We start from the raw sequence: 18,416 nt of genomic DNA, 5'->3' as shown, positions 1-18,416 counted from the left end.
TCTTCTGCATTCCTAAGCTACTGAACTGCATCAATAGTTTCCGTCATTGTCTAGCCTTCTCGTCTCCACGTTAGAGAAATACTGTATTAATGGTCATTTAATATTCTTCATCACGCACTACATGTAGAATAATGCATGGTCCAGTCTTAGAATCAAGTTAGCTTCTCCCCTCATGACTTCTAGTTTATATCAACATGTTCCCTAAACATCAGATACCAGATAGGGTTTAGGTACATGTCGCTCCGACCCTCCAGACTTTAGTCTCTGCTCCTAGCACAGAGTTCGTAGCCCCCAGCTTCTCCTAGTAACACGTCATTGCCAGTTTTCGCGCACCATTAGGTTAGAGGTCCCGGCTCCTTAGGTAGCCCCCTCCTATGTTTCCGCCCATTCATGACATATTCTGTTACGTTTGCATCACATGTCTCTGTATACTCCCAGTTACACCTCTTTTTACTGTTATCTTTCGCGACTGCTACGCGTCACGCCTTCTGCTCCACCCACTGCTACGCCTACTGCAATGTAATGCTATGTGTTTGCGCTATGTATATATGCCTGTGTTTTGTTATTGAATGTTGGCGCGCTCATCCCAGACCCAGCCCCGGCAGCTGCCGGGCCTTATTGTCCTATTCCCATGCAGGTTGTCCTGATCCTGTCCTTATGCTGTAATAAACCTGCAGAAACTCCTACTACCTCGAATCTTGACTCTTATTTTATTGAGCTATCTGTTATGCTATAAGTCTAGTCAAAAATAGGGTATTATTTATTTATTTACCACATAATGGCGCCCGAATAGGGACTTGCCCTTTCCCCACGCGTCGGTGAAGCCACGCCGACCCCCTGACCCTCTGCAGTCGTGACGGAACCATACCGTGCACTGGCAGATATTTCTGCTCCAAGTATCCCTCAGGCCCACGGAGGAGACGGAGGAGGCGGTCCAGCATCCGAACGAGACGGTGGAGGAACGCGGCGAGTCCCGACCAGAGCCCAAGCCGAGAGTCCAAGGTCCGAGGTATCCGGAGGCCCACCCGTAACTGAAGTCCGAAGTCCGAAGTCCGTCGTAGTCCAGTCCCGTCCGAGGCCTTCCGTTCCGTGCTGCCCGGTGAGTACCATTGCTGGGGTAGTATCTAGACAGGACCAATCTAAATTGACTCCTGGTCCGTGGGTTGGTGGTACCCAAGCCCACAAACGAAGTGTTCACCTAGGTGGATACGGGTCTTGATGCGTTCCTTTTTGGGACCGGTATGTTCCGTACTGTTACAGCAGTGCATCCAGTAACTCTAGTCTGTTCCGTTCTCGAGAATTCTGTTCTGTTTCTGTTTTCAGTATTTTCAGGTAGTATTCTGTTCGAACTGTTATGTTATGATATTGTTTAATGTATTTCCAATGTCGTGGTATGCCTGAATTGTTTTCCCAATTGTTATTGTTTTTCGTGTATTGTATTGTGTTCCGATTCAAGTTTAGAATGCCGCTCTTTTCCAAGTTACGTCAGTTAAAAACTAGAAAGGGTCTGTTAGAGGAAGCAGTTCCTGTCCCGCCTAGGGACAGTCCAGGTCATTTTATGTATCAGAAACATGGCATAAGCGCCATAATGTATCTAGATTTATGGGTAGAGTATACCAAACAGTTAGAAGAAAAGTATAGATGGCCCGTATCGGGTACATGGGATGCCGAATGTATCATGCGAGTAGAAGAAGCATTATGGAAAAAGAAAGCCAGACAGTCACAGAAAGATGCCATCGAGTTATGGCGCAAGGAAGCTCATAGAAGAACGGAAAAGGAAGTCAGAAAGTCAGAGTTAAGTAGAGAATCCCAAGAACGAGCCCAAGAAAGAGAATTAATCGAGATAGGTGAACAAGTCAAAGCAGAACAGTCAGACAGACAGAGGCATGCCCTCATTAGGGGTATGTATCCTCTTCTTGCCGAAGGTTTGCCAAAAGCGACCCCAGAGGCATCCAGTAATTTCCCGCCGCCATTAATTCCGACCAAGCTACGTCACAAACCGACCGCAGCTGATATTTTTATTTCGTCCTATTTGGACGACACAGTCCCCGAATATGCAAATCCTGTTCGCGCTCCGCCAGTCCCTGTAAATCAGGCACTTCCCGCTCCTCCAGACACCGGAGTACCTGTTACGGTACCCCCGGTCCAGCCTACAGTTCCATTTCCCACTCTGCCAGGACGTAGAGCCTCAGTAGACGACTCTAGTCTAGGGGCCGCAGGAGGAGCTACTCCTCAAACCCCGCCGCCACACAAGCGTTTATCGGCACTCGAATTACATGCTCAAGCATCACAGCGTACTCCTAAAAGTAATAAGTCTGTTACAGAAATCAGGCAAGCCCTTAACGAATGTGTTTATGATCCAGTTCCAGGCGAATATACTATGGTTTTATATTCCTTACGTGTAAGGAGAGTGACCGAGTATCTAGTCACCTTGCCGAATATGAAAGAAGATCTAGACAGAATATATCGTTTCATCCGTACAGGGGATGATCCAGAAAGTATTGGCGAGATTATGTCTCAAAGGAAAGCCGAGATTCAGCTCATGATATTAAAGTTCCTGATCAATTGTTTAATAAGAGAACAAGATTATCCGTCTAAAGATCCCGCCGAAATGAGAATCCTGACAAGGTGGAGTGATAATATAGCCGAGGGTAAGCACAAGACCGTCAGTGCCATGGAGAGTATGTACAAGAAAATTCGTAAAGAAATAATAAGGTTACACGACCAGCGTAAAACAGCACAAGTAAGCGAGAAAGAAAGTATCTCTGATCCTGAAGAGGAAGAGAACGAGAATCCCGCCAGAATAGCGTATGTAGGAAAATCCAGATTTCCAGATCGCCATTTACGTCTAGAACCCAAGTCTATTTTTCATCTAGCACCAGAACAAGGTTCTCTAGAACAAGTATTTCAAGCTACCGACCACATTCTGAAATCACGAGTCGGTTACAGTGAATTAAGTACTATGCATGAACAAGAACTAGCCCGATCAGCAGTCCGATGGATTACTGATTCTACCACTTTTCCAGACGAAATAGTGGCACAAATGTTTCTGAAACTGCCCCCAGCCGAGCAACGACTGGTGGGTATGTATATGATTCAGTACCTCATTACTCTGTATGAGGGTCAACATTCTGATCCAGGCCCGTTGCACGATATCCTGAACGAGTTACTCCAGTATAGATGGAGAGGTCTAGGTACCGATTTAATTAGTGTCATTCTAGAACAGCGCCACAAATATGGAACGTTTCTGAACCCGCATTTTGTTCATGTCTCACCCCCAGAAAATAAATCATTCTACATAGACAGACAGAATCCGTTACGAGAAGTCCACCCAGTCCAAGGGGCGGGTGGCGTAATGCAACGAGTGTTTGTATACACTCCAATATCAAAGATGGAACTTCTTGAAATGAAGAAATTAATTCCCTGTCATGACAAAGATCCAGCAGGGTTCCATAGAGAATTAAAAGACATGCTCCGTATGGGAGAATACACTTACCCAGATATCATTAAAATGTTAAAGGTCCTGTTACCCGCAGGGGTGTATGAAAAGTTAAAGGAAAAAGAATGGGAGGTGGGAGAGAAAAAGATCGATTGGACAGCTCTAGAAGCTGAAGACAAGGCACGAGTACCAGGTACCGGTCTTGGAGATAAATGTAAAGAATTACCAGAATTACTGATTCAAGTTTTACCCAGATTATTGACAACTAGGAAAGAAGACTGGGATGCAATCTCAGCCTGTAAACAGAAACAAGATGAAGACATTAGTGATTTTTATTCTAGATTTGAGAAATGTTTTAGTATTAATAGTGGTCTCAAGACAAGTAGTGAATCATACCCTCATCTTTTCGTTACTAAATTAGTCGAGAATTCAAGTCCACAAATTAAAAATAGAGTTTTGAAAGTCGAAAGCACCTGGCAAGCAAATACTCCGTCCCAGATGCTCCAGAAGCTCCAGTACCACCAGAATAGAATCAGGGAAGAGCAAGAACACGAGAGAAAACGTATGAAAGACACGAAAATGAAAGTGCTAGTTGCACAATCTGTTCCTCAAGACAGTCAGAAGAGGGGTCCGAATCAAGCCAGTCATCCTGCAGCTCCCGTTAAAGGGAACTGCAATTATTGTAAACAGCCAGGTCATTTTATAAACGAGTGTGCAGTTCTGAAACACAACATAGCTACTGGTAAGACTAAAGAAAGACCACGTCCGCCTAGACAAGAACAAGTTTCACAGACTCCTCAGCTACAGAATACACAACAGACAGTTTCCGCACCGCAGCCTATTGCTGCAACACAGCACGTTACATCACAGATGTACCAGTATGCACAGTCCGAGTATCCAGAGTATCAGTCATATTCATGAAACAGCCTAGAGAGGGAGGTAGGCTTGCCTCTCATCGAGATACCTGTAGATCAAGAAGGTCCCTATGTTCACAGTCAAGTATTAGGGAAAGACAGAAAGTTTTTGATCGATACAGGGGCAAGTAGGACTACTATTAGTCATGACGAGGTTCCAGGGGCTCCGCTCTCAGGCTCTAGAAATGTTTCCCTTGGATTTTCAGGAAAACCCATCGTTAACGAGATATCTAAGCCAGTTACTCTAGAAGTAGGTCCATTGTCCCGTACTACTGATCTGTTACTTACTAAGTCATGTCCAGAAAATCTATTAGGTATTAAGACACTGAAAGAGTTAGGTGCAGTTATTTGCTGTTCCCCAGAGGGAATACGTCTGTTCCTACGTGACTTTAAGGGTCACTATGTATTACGAGATTTTGATTCAAGATTGTCTAATGTTCCGCAACACTTATGGGCGCAAGGTCCAACTGATGTAGGTTACATGCAAATCACACCCCATCGTGTGACTCTCAAACCGGGTGTAGTGTTACCCCGAATCAGACAGTACAGATTGCCACCTGAGGCTGTAGCAGCCTTATCCAAAATTATTGACGAGCTCATGGCTCAAGGAGTAGTTGTAGAAACTGACTCCAATGTATGTAATTCTCCGATCATTCCAGTCATGAAACGTACTGATCCGAATGCACCCCCAGTGTATCGATTAGTGATTGATTTACGAGAGCTTAATAAATGTATTATTCCTCAGTACCCAGTTGTTCCAGACATCTCTTCCCTGTTAACAGCCATTGATTCCGAAGCCATGTTTTTCACTGTCATAGACCTCAAGAATGCATTTTTTAGTGTTCCAATTCATCCAGACAGCCAGTTTCTTTTCGGATTCTGTTTAAATGGAAGGAGCTATATGTTTACACGCGCTCCTCAAGGTTTCACAGAAAGCCCTAGTATTTACAGTCAAGCACTCAAGAGGCAACTAGACAACATTCACATGCCAACTGACACTGCCCTGCTCCAGTATGTCGATGATCTACTGATCACAGCCCGTTCTGAACGCGCTTGCGAGCGAGCATCCCTTACAGTTCTGTATTTTCTAGCCGAGATGGGGCACAAGGTGTCACCTTCGAAGCTTCAATTCTGTGTCCAGCAAGTGGTATACTTAGGACACTTGCTGTCCAAGAGGGGTAGGCAGTTGACACCAGACCGTATCCAGTTAATAGCGAGTCTTCCCCAGCCCAGAACCCAGAAGGAGGTACGTGCCTTTATCGGCCTTACTTCTTATTGTAGACAATGGATTCCCCAGTATGCATTTCTAGCCAAGCCACTGATACAGTTAACGACACAGGAGGCAGCCGTATCGACTGTCCTCCATTGGACATCTGAACATACACTTAGTTTCAACGAGTTAAAGAAAGCCCTATGTCACGCTCCAGTTCTAGCTACACCGAACTACAGTAAGCCTTTTACGCTTTTTGTTACTGAACGCGAAGGTACAGCATTATCTGTTCTCACACAAGATCAAGCAGGACAATACAAGCCCTGTGCTTATTTTTCGAGCACATTAGATCCAGTCGCCCAGGCGTTGCCTGCGTGCCTCAAGTCAGTTGCAGCCACAGCACTAGCTATCAGACAAAGTGATTCCATAGTTTTAGGACATTCTCTGACAGTACAAGTCCCACATTCAGTAGAAGTTCTTTTAAACCGAACACAAACTCAGCACTTGACAATTGCACGTTTAACGGGTTATGAATTAACACTGTTCCAGCCACACATAGACATTAGACGCTGCAACGTTCTGAATCCTGCTACACTGTTACCATCAGTTAATTCAAATTCTGACCCACATGATTGTGTGGAAGTAGTTAATATTACGACAAAGCCAAGACAAGACCTGACAGACATTCCGTTACCAGATCCCGACCTGACACTTTATGTAGATGGTTCATGTATGAGAACTAGTACAGGAGAACTAGTCGCCGCGTATGCAGTAACTACTGACACTGAAGTTATTGAAACACACCGTATTGACACCCTGTCCGCTCAAGCAGCAGAGCTAGTCGCTCTGACACAAGCCTGTATACATGCCAAGAACCTGAAAGTTAATGTTTACACAGATTCACGTTACGCATTCGGAGTTGTACACGACTTCGGAGTGCTCTGGCAGGAGAGAGGTTTCATGACTTCTCATGGAACCAAGATTCAGCATGGTCTCCTTATTCAAGCCCTGTTAGATGCCATACATTTACCGACATCCATTGCTATCATGAAATGCAAAGCACATACGAAAGTCACTGACATTATTTCCCAAGGTAATGATCTAGCAGACCGTACAGCCAAGCTTACAGCACAGACTCCAGACATTCCAGTTAATCAGACACGTACTCCAGATCCGATTACATGTATGACAGTTAAGGACCCTACACAAGATGTCATAGATATCCAGTTACATGCTACCCCCGATGAAATCAAGAAATGGTCTGAACAAGGAGGGGTCCAGACAGATCAAGGATGGTTAACGAAGGGTAGAGCCACATGGTTTCTCCCCGATTCTATGGTCCAAGTCATTATCAATACCGCACATAGTCCAGCACATTTAGGAGAAAAAGCTATGTTAGACAGTATCCAGAACATTTGGTTCAACAAGCATTTACGAGCTGCAGCCAAGCAGAAAGTCCGTACCTGTATGATATGTTGTCAGTTTAATCCAGGTAAAAGTGTCCCGGTGGAACAAGGTGGTTTCCAGCCCCCTGACCACCCTTTTGAGGTCCTCCAGATGGATTATATTCAGATGGAGCGATGTCGAGGTTTCAAGTATGTCCTTGTAGTAGTATGCGCTTTGTCCAGGTGGACAGAAGCATATCCAGTCCCAGATTACACAGCCGCGACCACTGCTAAGCAGTTGGTTCGTGAATTTTTCCCTAGATATGGACTCCCTAGAGTCGTATATTCTGATAACGGTCAGCCATTCTCCTCAGAGTTAATGAAACACGTTTCCCTTTTGTTAGGGTACCAGTGGAAGTTCCATTGTGTACGCCATCCTGAAGCAGCCGGTCTTGTAGAGAGACATAATCAGACTCTAAAAATCCGCATTGCAAAAGTCTGTAAGGACAAAGGTGTAGACTGGTTAGTAGCTCTACCAGTCGCTTTGTTTTATATGCGCATGGTCGCACATTCCAGATCAGGTCTGTCCCCGTATGAGGTCGTATTCGGCCGCCCCCCTAACATGTGGGGTACTCCTAGACCCCGAAGTATTACCGATGTTTCATGTAATATGCTGACAGATTACCTAGCTTCCTTGATGTCTGCCCTCAACTCATGTCGTTCACAGGTTGCTGCCGCCTTTCCAGACAATACCGAGGTGGCACCGCACGAGATCGTTCCAGGCTCCTTAGTGATGATCAGAAATTTCGACAGATCAAGTCCGCTGGAACCACGTTGGAAGGAGCCACGTCAGGTCCTCTTGACCACCCGTACTGCCGTCAAGTTGGAAGGCAGGAAGGGGTGGGTCCACCTTTCTCATGTAAAACTTTTCAATGGATTGAAATCAATCTCCAAGAACATTTCCAAGGATTTCCAGGATTCGAAAGATTGCCAGAACATTGTTTTAAAGGACTGTCCCGCACAAGACATTATTACAACCCCTCCCTTGTTAGAGAAAACTCCGCAGCAGGAGTATAAGCTCAAATTAAGGTCTAGTAAAATAAGTCAGTCAGTTTGATTGTATAAGTCCTCCCCTAGGTGAAACGGTTAGACTGTTTCTGACATGTATAAAATAGACCCCCATAGTGAGAGAGTCAGTCAAAGTTCAATCAAATGTATCGTTTTTCTGAGTTTCATATTATTTCTCAGCATAATGATTTCCTGCACTAGTTACGCACTTTTCCTGTGTTTTCCAGTTCCTCATGTAAATATGTCTGCTAATGCTACAGTAGAGCACACGTTTAGTGATCTGCCTCCTCACGAATATTCTTACCGCCTCGCTATGCGCAACAACACATTTATCCGTATGTTACATTACTCACACCAGACCAGCAATGCCACTAATTGTTGGGTGTGTGGTCGACTCCCCCCTTTCCAGACACCAAAGGGAGTTCTGCCACTGTTTCCTTATCCATTCTCACACAATGGTTCGTGTGGAGCATGGTCCACGTTAACGTCATCTTCAACAGATATGTCTTTTCTTAACAGTACATGTTTTCCAGACAAGCAGGGTCTCCCCCACAGAACAGGTTTAGATCTAGAAAATGAAGTATATAATTTAGGTAATTATTCGTCGAATTTCATGGTCCTGAATGTTCAGTCTGATACTACTCCAGACTTACCTGCTATTTCAGTACTACCTGTCAAAGGCGAATTATGTGTCCGTAGTTATGGTTCTGTACATATAGGTCATAGTGAATGTACTACTGTTATCAAGTATAGTGACAGTGGGAAATCTATTTTCAAAGCTTCACGTCATTCTTATTTTATTTGTGGTCAAACTGCATATGTCCGTCTGCCCCTCGATTGGGAGGGAACTTGTTACATTGCTTTCCTACTGCCACCTGTTTTCCTAGCCCCATCTGATTACCATAGAAACACACATCTAGTACACATTAGACATAGAAGGGAGTCCCCAATTGTCGATTATACTGAAACTACTCTAGAACAGTATACAGATTTCAATAAAGGTTTCTTCTTCTTTATAGGACCTGTCCAGAATAGTAAACTGATCCGTAGGTTAACAAGAACCCTTGAAGCTGTAGTAAATGAGACTGCCTCTGCTCTAGGTAACTTAACCGAAGAACAATCTGCTATGAGATTTGTCGTTTTGCAAAATCGTCTCGTCCTTGACGTCATACTGGCCGATAGGGGCGGGGCCTGTAGAGTCATCGGATCTAGTTGCTGCATTTTCATTCCAAATAACGCGCCGTCTGTTTATTCAGCTATAACCAGACTTCATAAAATTGCCCATCTGTTACACCAAGATCCAGGCACCTGGACATGGTCCGGTTGGTTCTGGAATATAATTTCCGCATGGGGATGGAAAGTCCTGTCCTTTCTAGGTATTGCAGTAGCAATCATATTTAGCTGCTGCCTCTGTATACAATGTGGCCCTGCGATTTGCAGCATGTGTGCTACCTCTTGTATTCCTAGTCCCAAGCCCCGTTCTAAATCCCGTTCCAAGACAATTCGAGACGAGCAAATGGTACTGTATGAAATGATAGATGGTATCATGAAAATTGATGTTTCCTGATGGAAACGTAGTGACAAGGAGGGAATGTGGAAAAGTAAATTTTGCCATGTTCTGTGTCCCTACGCCTCATCCATCATATGTTATGTGTGCATGACCAATATGCATATGTTATTCCCCATGTCCGATTAATGACGCAATTCCAGTTGTGTCCACCTCTGGTATGTTAGTTTCCAGTCCTCGTGAATACTACGAATATCAGGCCTATGCAAAGTTATGTTGCCACGTTTCCCAGTGTGCACGTTATTCCATTATAAAGTCCCCGTTTCCAGGCCTCAAAAGGGCCCGGACATCAGATTCAGCTCCTGTCTCCTGAAAGCCTCGCTGAGGAGCGATACAGCCCCCACCTGTACCCTCGACCCTTCACTTACTTCCTGCCTCGCAGTGCCCGGTGCAGCTTGGCTCTGCCTCTGAGTCTGCCAAAAGTATGTTATAGTTCCAGTTATCAGTCCAGTCCTCCTCTTCTGCATTCCTAAGCTACTGAACTGCATCAATAGTTTCCGTCATTGTCTAGCCTTCTCGTCTCCACGTTAGAGAAATACTGTATTAATGGTCATTTAATATTCTTCATCACGCACTACATGTAGAATAATGCATGGTCCAGTCTTAGAATCAAGTTAGCTTCTCCCCTCATGACTTCTAGTTTATATCAACATGTTCCCTAAACATCAGATACCAGATAGGGTTTAGGTACATGTCGCTCCGACCCTCCAGACTTTAGTCTCTGCTCCTAGCACAGAGTTCGTAGCCCCCAGCTTCTCCTAGTAACACGTCATTGCCAGTTTTCGCGCACCATTAGGTTAGAGGTCCCGGCTCCTTAGGTAGCCCCCTCCTATGTTTCCGCCCATTCATGACATATTCTGTTACGTTTGCATCACATGTCTCTGTATACTCCCAGTTACACCTCTTTTTACTGTTATCTTTCGCGACTGCTACGCGTCACGCCTTCTGCTCCACCCACTGCTACGCCTACTGCAATGTAATGCTATGTGTTTGCGCTATGTATATATGCCTGTGTTTTGTTATTGAATGTTGGCGCGCTCATCCCAGACCCAGCCCCGGCAGCTGCCGGGCCTTATTGTCCTATTCCCATGCAGGTTGTCCTGATCCTGTCCTTATGCTGTAATAAACCTGCAGAAACTCCTACTACCTCGAATCTTGACTCTTATTTTATTGAGCTATCTGTTATGCTATAAGTCTAGTCAAAAATAGGGTATTATTTATTTATTTACCACAGGGTCAGAAGGCGACCTTTTTAGGTCTCACCTGAGCCACTGGCAAGACTTTTAGTAAGTGGGCTTCAGAAAATTCTACCACTGTGGCCTAGAGCTTGCGGTTACGCTCTCGGGCGTGCTCTCACGAGCAGAGGAGCTATCTGGCTTTCCTCTCTCCTCATGAGTCATCAGCTTTCAAAATACGAGAGCTTTCTTTCACATTCCTGAAGTTGATAGCTTCCTTTTCATTTGACTATATATCCCTACCTCTCTTCTACCCCTCTACCTCTACTCTACCCCTCTACCTCTACTCTACCTCTCTTCTACCCCTCTACCTCTCTTCTACCCCTCTACTTCTCTTCTACCGCTCTACCTCTCTTCATCCCTCTACCTTTCTTCTATCCCGCTACCTCTCCTCTACACCTCTACCTCTCTTCTACCCCTCTACCTCTACTCTACCTCTCTTCTACCTCTCTTCTATCCCCCTACATCTCTTCTATCCCTCAACCTCTCCTCTACCCCTCTACCTTTCTTCTACTCTTCTATCCCTCTACCTCTCTTCTAGCCCTCTACCTCTCCTCTACTCCTCTACCTCTCCTCTACCGTTCTATCTCTACTCTACCTCTCTTCTACCCCTCTACCTCTCTTCTACCCCTCTAACCCTCTTCTACCCCTCTAACCCTCTTCTACCCCTCTACTCCTCTAATTTCCCTCTTCTAACCCTCTACACCTCTTGTACCCCTCTACTACCCTCTACCATAATACCCCTCTAACCTACTACCCCTCTATTACCCCTCTACCTCCCCTCTACCTCTCTTCTACCCCTCTACCTCTACTCTACCTTTCTTCTACCCCTCTACCTCTCTTCTACCCCTGTACATTTACTCTACCTCTCTTCTACCCCTCAACCTCTCTTCTACCCCTCTACCTCTACTCTACCTCTATTTTACCCCTCTAACTCTCTTCTACCCCTCTACTATACCTCTACCCCTCTTTTATCCTTCTACCCATCTACCCCTCTACCTCTCTTCTACCCCTCTACCTCTACTCTACCTCTCTTCTATCCCTCGACCTCTCTTCTACCCTTCTACCCCACTACACCTCTATCCCTCTTATACCCCTCTACACCGCTACCCTTTGTCTACCCCTCTACTACCCTTCTACTCCCTTCTACCCCTCTTCTACAGCTCTACCCCTCTTCTACCCCTCTACCCCTTTCTACCCCTCTAACCCTCTAATAACCCTCTACCCCTTTTCTACTCTTCTATCCCTCCTCTACCCCTCCTCTACCTCTGCACTACCTCTCCTCTACCCCTCAACCTCTAGTCTACCTCTCTTCTACCCCTCTACCTCTCTCCTACCCTTCTACCCCTCTACCTCTACTCTATCTCTCTTCTAACCCTCTACCCCTCTTCTACCCCTCTACCTCTCTTCTACCCCTCTACCCTTTTTCTACCCCTCTCCTACCCCTCTACCCCTCGTATACCCCTCTACTATACCTCAACCCCTCTACTACCCCTCTACCACTGCTATCCTACCACTCTACCGCTCTACTACTCCTCTTCTACCACTCCATAACCCGCTTCTCCCGTGCATCATAGATCCAAATGCGGTACTTCTATCACAACGTAGGGGGGCCAGAGGTTTGATTAAAGCCACTGACCAAGGTAGGAGACTAAGGTGGGTCAACAAGGACAGTGAGGCATTTTACAGAATCTTACTTACACAGGCCGAGTCCAACGTTTGGAAGTGTTTGGACTTGGAGGTTGAGGGGGCAGACCTGATCAAGGCATTTGAGGGAGCGGCCAAACAAATAGATGGCTTACTTAGGGGCAGGAAGATCAACAAGGAACACAGTGCACCAAGGTGGTTCGATCATGACTGCACCCTCACCTTGTGGGATCTGAAATCGCCTCTGAAATGCGTAACTAGGGACAGAGGGAAGGTTTCAAGCTGCAGGGCTAGGTACAATAAAACACTAAGATGCAGCAGAACCGTATTGCAGAACCAGGTATAGGAAAACTTGAGAGAAGCGGCCGAGACAAAGGGCTTGACTGCTTTTTGGAGAGTTGTTAATGAACCATGCTTTCAGGATTCAAATAAACGCAAGCTGGCCTGCCACATCCTCCCAGAAACCTGGCTTGAGCATTACAAGGGCCTGTATAACCATGGTATCATTGAGAACTGGAAAGTGTGAACCCACCCCAGATTACCTTTTCCTTGGGAGAAATAAAGGCGGGGATTGAGGGACTAACCCGTAATAAGGCGCCAGGACCTGATGGGATTCCACCAGATCTACTCTTAAGCCAGAAAGAACTCTGGGTGCCCATACTCACCAGAGTAATGAATACCGCAGTGCAAACAATGATGCCAATATCCTGGTCTACGGCCACAATAGTCCCCATATTTTAAAAAGGGGACAGAAATAGCCCTCAATGCTATAGGCCTATCTCATTAATTGATGTTACCGTGAAAGTGCTAGGTAGGGCCATTCTTAACCGATTGATTGATTGGGCGGAGTAACATGAGATCATTACGGATACCCAGTATGGGTTTAGGTACCACAGATCAATGCCTTAATTTATATCTCCTGGCAGCCAAGCACACCGTAGCCAGTGAGGGCACGGTGTACATGGCTTTCATGGACCTCACCGCGGCATTTGATCGAGTAAATCGGAAGAAATTGTGGGGACTATTGGGGGCCTTGGGAGTCGACCCTGGTCTGGTAAATATATTACGGACACTGCATCAGAATACTTCTGCCCAGGTCAGATATGATAAGGAGGGAAAAGTCACAGACCACGTCCCATGCTCAAGGGGAGTGAGGCAGGGATGTATTTTGGCCCCCTTCCTCTTTACTTTATATATAAATGGTTTGACCCAGGCGCTGGTAGCTCTAGGGGTGGACTGCCCGCAGATAGGTTGGAGAGGGATACCGGTGTTACTGTATGCAGATGACGCGGTACTCTTGGCCCGCACTGCACGTGGACTGCAGCGCCTCATAGATGGCTTTGTCCATTTTATGGATAGCTTAGATTTGTCACCGAACCTCACCAAATCATATGTTATGGAGGTAGGGAAGGACCATCCAGCAAAACTAAATTTACAATAGGCACACAGGGACTGGAAAAGGTCAAGTCATTTTCATATCTGGGGATCATGTTCAACAGTCGCCTTAGTTTTAAAGCCCTTGTGGAGGAGAAATGCAATAAACTAATTAACTCAACAGGGGCAACTATGAATTTTGCAAAAAGGCTAGGCCGATGGTCTCCGGAACAAATCCTGAACCTCTACAGTTCTGTAAGCTGTGCCAAAGTTTTATATGGGAGTGAGGTCTGGGGCTTTATAGACCTGCTTAAGTTACAAATAGAAGGAAACAAATATTTGAGGCGGGTACTGAAAGTCCCACAAAGCATTTCCTCCTACGTGGTTCATGAGGAACTGAGTATAACCCATCTGTGCGATAGGCTGCAATGGAAGCCCCTCGCATGCTGGATTAAGGTATGGACAAACCCAGAGGCGGCGTTAAGTCAACAAATAATATCAGACTGCATTGCACGGGCACGGAGTTACAATATTCCTTGGAGTAGACACATCAAGGAAAACCGGTTAGCCATGGGTTGTGTTGAATATTTTACCTACCCGACTAAATTGCTATCTAAGGATAAGGGCTGTATTAAGTCAGAATTTTTAAACAGAGCCACGTCAAATAGGGAAGCAAGAGAGCTGACTAAGCCATCAGTAAGAACTCATCAGTTAACAAAGTCGTGCCTGGGCGTGGAACCTTATTTGTGTCTTATTTACAATCCTCAAAACAGATTTCTCATGACCCGTTTCAGGCTAGATTTGTTACACCATACTTTGGCGGTTCTAGCAGGGTATACAAAGCATTTGGAGAGTAAGGGCTCCTGTGGCTGCGACCAACGGTCTCCACAGGATACGCTCCATTTGGTCCTACTATGCCCATTTTACGCTTACCCTAGGTGACTATTTTTAAAAGGTATTTTAAGGAAGGCCAAGTTCAAACAAGTTAAGGTGGTCCTACTGTTTCTGTAAATTGTCAGTAGAGCCTTTAACACTTTCCTGTGTAGTATATTTTCTAAGATTAGCGATGAAACTCAGAACCAGTAGAGGGGAGGAATAATGGTCCTGTGTGTTCAATATTTGCTCTGATTTGCACTATACTTTGGATGAAACATTTTTAACCGGGTACCTCCTTGTCATTTCTATAAGATGATCCCCGTGCCAAATCATTTATCTTTTATGAATTGATGTTAAACAGGTTTTTAGTATGGTTTTTATAATGTATGAGATATTGTTTTTTAACACTGTACTTTTATGGTATTCGTTTATGCCAAATAAAGTATATTTTGAATTGACTTGATTTTGTTTTATTTTAACAAATGTACATAGTAGATATTGGTGCTTGCTTGTTTCACAAAAATGATCGGATACCTGCCTCAGAGCGCACTTCTTACAGACGAGTATGGGGGTATCATGTTGCTGCTACAAGGTCCTTACCTGTGTGAGTTATCGGGAACGATGCAGGGGGCAGACCCAAACCAGCCACACATGGAGATCAATGACAAATACTGAAGAATTAACTGAGCTTCCAAGCTGATGACCATTACTTAATTGACCTTGAAAATAAAAGACACGTTTTAGTATCCTGGTGACTCATGACCATAAAAAACAAAGGTTATAAATTCAATATTGTGTCAAATACTTAAAAAATTTAACTGGATGTGCTGAATCGGAAGTTGTCCCAGGTCATGCGTGACACCTTCCACCACTATTGCTTATGGGACTTGTAGTTTTGTTTTTCTCATTAAAAGGATGGGCTCTAACGTCCCAGTGTTCTAAGCGATGTTGGTCAAAATCAGAGGCCTGACGGAGGATGAAGCATGACATGGCCCTGCTTAGCAGTGAGATGAATGACAGTTCCCCAGCCCTTCCAATCTTTGACAGACAGAGGCTCGTTCGCCATTCATATTTTTTTGCAATGACAAAGAAACTTTTATTGTAGCTTCTGTCAACTGAAGAGATAAAACCCCTGGGCATGTTTAATTAACTACTGACAAACATGAAAAATCAAGAACATGAGTTTCTGGAAAACTATCAAGCACCCAATCAGAATCAGCCGCCCTTCACACCCAGGAATTCTTGAGGCTTGGCTTTGGAGAGGATGAATTGCACGTGGTATAAGCAGTGGCGGTTGGTTCATAGGGGCGAATGGGCCGTTGCCCCACTAGCCTCGGGAGTCGGGACGGGGAGGAAGACAAGAGAGACACGTACCACACGCACGCAATGCAGCAGCGTCAAATCAATGAACTGCTCACTGCCCCGTGTGTCACAAATTAAATTCAGTCAGTCTGACTCTGACTGTTTTGTCTTTTTTCGTCAAGGGACGGACGATGACGAGGGCACAGAAGGTCAGAGACCTCCTGCGCATGTGCTGGCCGGGGCGAGGAATATTGCTCACCCTGGAAGCACATGCGGAAAGAGTGATGTCACCATGAAGGGAGTGGCGTAATAAAGGGAAAAAAGGCCTGGTTTCAAATGGGTACAAAAGGGGGTGGTGATGGACGGCGCATCTGAACCAATCAAACACTCACACCCAGTCAACAGATCTGGATTTAATCCATAACTGTTCTTTAGCCCACTCTGCCACCCCAGTTCAGACATGGCCATATGCAAATCTGTCTGACCCTGTGCCTCATGGGAACAGCCCAGCCCGAACTGCCAAGCCATGCCTTCCCTGGACCGGAAACAAGCTTCCTAGGACCGTTTTCTGGCATTTCAGCTGAACAAAGCGGTCCATCACCACCCCCTTTTGTACTGCTTTGTTCGCCATAAGTTGGCAGGGTATGCTCGGACGTGAGTCCCTTGCTCACTATGCCACTGGATTCGAGCAAGCCTGGCTGAAGACGGCTGAAATGACAGAAACCGGTCCTAGGAAGCTTGTATCTGGAGCGGAGACACCCGCGAGCAGCAGGTTAACAGCAGCAGCATGTGCGCATTTCTATTTTGCTGCATTGTTTTCCTGCCCTGAGGAAAGGGATGGCTTACTTCATTTAACTACAGTAGATGCGGCTTCATTTTGCATACGTTATGCCACTTGATTGGTAAAAGAAATAAATGAAATACCGCTATTCCAAATATTGGCAGGTGTAGCTGTGACGTTAAATGGGTGCTGTGTTGATGTATGTGACTGTTTTTGTATCAATACATCTGTCTCCCATTCCATGTTTGCATTGAGTAAAAGACAGCCTGTTTCTGTTTACCAATCTATGTACAAGCATTTGTAATGCAATAGGTCTTGCAATTACACGAGTTTAAGCTATTGGTATTGTAAATGACAATGCCTTTTATTTATGTTTTAAAAACGAATCAAAAATAAAAGGCATTGTTATTTGTAATGTTAATAGCTCAAACTCGTGTAAATGCGAGACCTAGTGCATTGTAAATTGTTGTTTTGTAAAAGCGCCCCATACTGCTCTTTCACTTTAATGGCGACTCACCCCTTTCTTTAGACACGGCTCGTCTAAGAAAAGGGGCCCGGCCAACATTAAAGTTAATGCGCTGCATGGGCGTTTTTACAAACAGGCATTTGCAATGCAATAGGTGTCGCATTTACGAAACTCTGGTAAATACGAGACCTATTGCATTGCAAATGCTAGTTTCAATTTACCATGAGCAATATCGGCCTTTTTAAAACAAACTCTTTTCCATGTGCACCTTTTGCATTTTCGTGCTAAAGCAATACATATATTTTTGATAAAACAAAGAGGGTGGCACATAACTCAGCAGGCCACAGGTTGGTCATTTAGACTCAAATGTGCAAATGGCAGGTCAATACACATGTCCAGCGCTTACAAATCCAAGGGCGTGAACACACATCTTTCTGGGGGTTGGGGCAATGCACCAGTGAGAAAAGACCAGGTAGAATGTACTACTTTTCTCAGTTCTCCCATTAGAATCGAAATAATGTTGATAACTATGCAGTGTAAGCATCTTGTAGAGTTAAGCACCTAAAGGAAATAGGCCCCAGAGCTGTGAACACTTCACAACTAATGTGCTTGCACCATTTGCTTTGTGGAAAGATCCAGCTGTAAGAAATGACTAGAATCAGTTCCTATTGTAAACATTTTGTTACATTGAGCAGAAAAATGAGAAGACCGAATGCACTCAACTATACCTCGAACAAGAAGCCAGGTGCTTTGAAATTCCGTTTAACTGTATCCACTCTTCAAACACCCGCCATGGGGCCCCCTGAGGAACTAAAAACTGAGACACCTTGTCCCAGACCCACCTGGACACCCAGGGAGCTGTCAATGGCGCCTGTGCCAAACAACCTATCAGCGCGGGGTAGAGGCTTTGCATTAACTGCGCATGCGCTCAAGACTGACACTGGTGAAGATTGCATATGCTTAACAACTGCGCATGCGCTGAGGATAGACAGGGATTGCATAATGATTAACAACTGCGCATGCGCGGAGGACTGATCACAGCTGGCGATTGCTACTGATTAACAACTGCGCATGCGCGGTGTTCTTCTATTTCGTTCCCACTGCGCAGCCCCCGAGCGAGGGTTACTGAGGGTCTTTTGGATGAACCACCTG

General features: G+C 45.2%; 1 long non-coding RNA gene across 2 annotated transcripts in view; it reads right to left on the bottom strand.

Annotated features, from left to right (window-relative positions):
- LOC144808011 (uncharacterized) overlaps positions 1-18,140 on the bottom strand; it is a 134,156-nt gene extending 116,016 nt beyond the window's left edge. For both annotated transcript variants that reach the window (XR_013606565.1, XR_013606566.1), the window contains exons 1-2: positions 17,993-18,140; positions 15,316-15,434 (exon numbers count right to left, since the gene is read on the bottom strand). This is a non-coding gene — a long non-coding RNA (uncharacterized LOC144808011). The remainder of the gene's footprint in view (positions 1-15,315; positions 15,435-17,992) is intronic.
- Between the last annotated feature and the right edge of the window lie 276 nt (positions 18,141-18,416).

This window comes from Lissotriton helveticus, chromosome 1_2, assembly GCF_964261635.1.
Source record: "Lissotriton helveticus chromosome 1_2, aLisHel1.1, whole genome shotgun sequence".
Classification (NCBI taxonomy): Eukaryota; Metazoa; Chordata; class Amphibia; order Caudata; family Salamandridae; genus Lissotriton; species Lissotriton helveticus.
The sequence above is the reverse complement of the archived record's forward strand: the minus strand, read 5'-3'. Positions and strand labels throughout refer to the sequence as shown.